Source organism: Eschrichtius robustus, chromosome 3 (genome assembly GCF_028021215.1).
Source record: "Eschrichtius robustus isolate mEscRob2 chromosome 3, mEscRob2.pri, whole genome shotgun sequence".
In the NCBI taxonomy this organism is placed as follows: Eukaryota; Metazoa; Chordata; class Mammalia; order Artiodactyla; family Eschrichtiidae; genus Eschrichtius; species Eschrichtius robustus.
In genome coordinates, this window is record NC_090826.1 from 71,691,112 (window position 1) to 71,694,773 (window position 3,662).

The 3,662-nt window shown below is 34.8% G+C and overlaps 1 non-coding gene across 1 annotated transcript; it reads left to right on the forward strand.

Moving 5' to 3' along the window:
- The first annotated feature begins 228 nt into the window (after positions 1–228).
- TRNAW-CCA (transfer RNA tryptophan (anticodon CCA)) lies at positions 229–301 on the forward strand. The gene has a single exon. It is a non-coding gene; the product is annotated as a tRNA-Trp (tRNA).
- The last annotated feature ends 3,361 nt before the right edge of the window (positions 302–3,662 follow it).

Below are 3,662 nucleotides of genomic sequence, written 5' to 3' on the forward strand. Positions count from 1 at the left end.
TTTTCTCTAGGATTTCCTATGTAAGCAATCTAACTTCTGTTAGTAATGCCAGCTTTATTTCTTCCTTTCCAGTTCTTATACTTTCATTTTTTCCTTGTGTACTCCACCAACCAGACCTCTAGTTCAGTATTATATAGAAATTGTAATAGTAGACAACTTTCTTTTTTCCTGATTTTTAAAATAAAATGCTTTGAACATTCCAACATTAAGTTTTAGGTTTTTTGGACTTCCCTGGTGGTCCAGTGGTTAAGACTCCATGCTCCCAATGCAGGGGGCCTAGGTTCGATCCCTGGTCAGGGAAATAGATCCCACATGCCGCAACTAAGAGTTCTCATGTCACAACCAAAGATCCCACGTGCCGCAACTAAGACCCGGTGCAGCCAAATGAATAAATAAATATTAAAAAAAAAAGTTGTAGGTTTTTTTGCAGATATCCTTTATCAAGTTAAGAAATTTTCTTTTTATTTTTAGTTTGCTTTGTTTTTTGTTTGTTTGTTTTTAATCTTTGAGGATGCTGAATTTTATCAAGTGTTTTTTCCTACATTAATTTAGAGGAAAACATGATTTTTCTCACAAAGAATTGCTGAGAACTGAAGTATTTCTCACTCTAAGGGCATTTACTGAGTGGGGTGAACATGAATTTCACTTTTCATGTCCTTGCTGGCACAAGGAAAGTGACAAAGCCCAGGATTCAGTGCTGGAATGCAAAATGGATATATCCTCATTGTTAACCTGATCTACAAATAAATCCATCTCACAGAGGACGGCAAGGTAAATTACAAAATGCATAACTAAACAGAAAAAAATTCTCCCTTGAAATATCATAATCAGAAACCGACATTACTGTTTCCAGCAAGAATTTTATAATCTCAGTGGTCTAAAGACTCCAAGATAAGAAATTTAGCTTAAACTTGTCCCTAGTTGTACCTTTTGTGCCCGGGAGAATCAAAAGAAAATCCCCTCTGGAGAGCCTAACTTTATTCCATCTCTCCAAGAATTTTTACAGATAAAATTCCATGAGTACAAGCCCACAATCAGAAATCACAAAAACACTGTAAAACAAACAAACAAAAAAACAAAAACAACAAAGAAAAAATGAGCAGGAATCAGGTAAAAAAAGATAAAAAGCAGAATTAGACCCACAAAGACTTCAAATATTGAAATTGCCATTATCATTCTTTTTTGTCCCCTTCTCTTTTATTCCCATTCTTGTTGCCCATAAAACTATATCTAAAAATTAAATTATTTTTTAACATTTGATTTCCTCAAAATAACATGTAAACCCTTCTTTTCTATAAAATTAGAAATTAACAGTATAATCAAGTTTTAACTTGCTAAGCTAAACCTAGTTACACTGAAATGGAGTTTGATCTCGACATTTAACTTTCAAGCTATAAGAACTGCAGTGAACAAAAAAAATAAAATTAGAAATAAGAATAGGTACTTTTCTGTTTAGTTTAAATGAACAAGTATAATTGTAAATATTGTATTAGGCCAAAAATAATATATTTCTGTCTATATAATATATTGCTGTCTATATTGCTGTCTATAATATAGAATCTTTTTTTTCAATCTTTAGTATTTTTAGATAGATTCCTTTTAGCTAAATACTCAAAATGATAAATATATTATAAATTATCAGAGTATCTCTAGGAGTTTCTTTTTTTTTTTTTTCTTTTTCCTTTTTTGGCTGCCATGTGGCTGGTGGGATCTTAGTTCCCTGACAAGTGATTGAATCTGGGCCCTCAGCAGTGAAAGTGCTGAGCCCTAACCACTGGACTGCCAGGGAATTCCCAAGTATAGTGTTTCTTTTTCGAGGACTTTCTTTACATTTGTGTTTTGAAAATTTTTAAAAAGAATTTGTGTTCTCAGTTAACCTTGAACCTCTGATTGGTCTTAGGTTGGGCACTTGGCCAAAGCTGAGCCAGTCATAGTCTGTCCTTGTAATTTTATAAACTGGAATCACAGAACAGACTCTTAGGCAAAGAGAGAATATACTGGTTGATGAATCCCAGGGAAGACTGATTCTGAACCTTAATTCCAGTTATTAAACTTTCTAGGGATCCATGAACCAGTAAATTGCCTTTGCTGAAGCTTATTTGAGTTGTTTCTGTAACTTGCAACTAAAACAGTCCTGATACCCTTATATAAAGAAAATTAAATTCTGAGATGGTTTTCCTGCGTGCTGATAGTCATAGGAGGCGATGGATGAATAATGCCTTTAATACCTTTTCCACCATAAGGGAAGGGGATTGGGAAGAGTTCCTGGGTGAGTTTTTTTGAAGCCCTGCCTGGACCAGAACATACCTCTTGCCTCTGATTTATTCCCGAAGCAGGTCAAAGTAAGGATTAACTAAGATTATTCCTTATGACAAGGCTTAGGACCACTAGTATTTGGACAGTTAAACTTCTGGTATCTAGAGGGCTTCCATCAAGAAGCCCTTTCTGCATGTAATATTACTTTGCAGTTACTTTCTACTTGAGATTTTACATGGCCTGAATGGCAGAGGAAAGGACTGAAATTTAAGGGATGAATGTAACAATTATTGAGCATTTTATGCTATGTTAAGGACCTGGCTGGTCTGTTTTATTTCTAGTTAGTTGTTAAGGGCTGAATTATGTCCCTCCAAAATTCATGTGTTGAAGTCCAAACCCCCAGGACCTCAAAATATGACTATATTTGCAGATAGTCTTTAAAGAAGTTATTAAGGTTAAATGAGGTCATTGGGGGTGAGCCCTAATCCAATATGACTGGTGTCCTTTTAAGAAGACGACATGAAGACATAGAGAGAAAGATGACTTGAAGACATCATAGAGAGAAGATGGCCATCTACAAGCCAGGGAGAGTTCTCAGAAGAAATAACCCTGTCTGTCAAATCTACCCATAAGATTTCTTTCAAATGTCTGCTCTACTCTTTGTTTTCACTATTACTACCTTAATTTAGGCTGTTTTTTTCTTATTTGAAATATTCTAATAACCAGCAGCTCCTCATCATTCTAATTCAAGTATTCATAGTCATGTTAGTCACTAGATTGTGAATTTGTTGAGAATGAAATCTACTCTGTACTCTCTTCTTATCCTCGGTATATAGTCTACGGTTCCTAAACCTGGCTGTGCATCAGAATTTGGGGTGACATTTTTTAATTACAGATTTTTAGGCCCCAGACCATATCTGTTGAGTCAGAATCTACAGGCTTGTGGGCTGGAAATTGATATTTTTAATATGTTCCTAAGTTGATCATATAAGTAATGGACAACTGTTACTTTTATTTGCCCATCTTTTTATTAATGGTCATGTGATATCTTCCTCAAAACTTCCTACCTCGGCCTTTTGTCCTGTATTTCTTACTGTGCCTTCCATTATCACAGTGTTTTTTGAATAATAAATCTACTTACACTTTTTTAAAGTAGAGTGGTTATTCTTTTACACTGATGATGCATTTCAGGAATCTTCCTGTTGAAGGCCTATATTATTTTAAGTATATCCGTACCCTGAGAAGCTACAAAAATGTCATGAAGATACTTTAATATGTATAATAGTAAGAATAAATGAAGCCTATCCAGTCTGTGCACTGTGAAACTGATTAAGCAGGTTTCAGAACTAAGATGTTCCCTTCACTACTGTCTCCAGCTATATGAACGAGCTGGCAGAAACATTTGC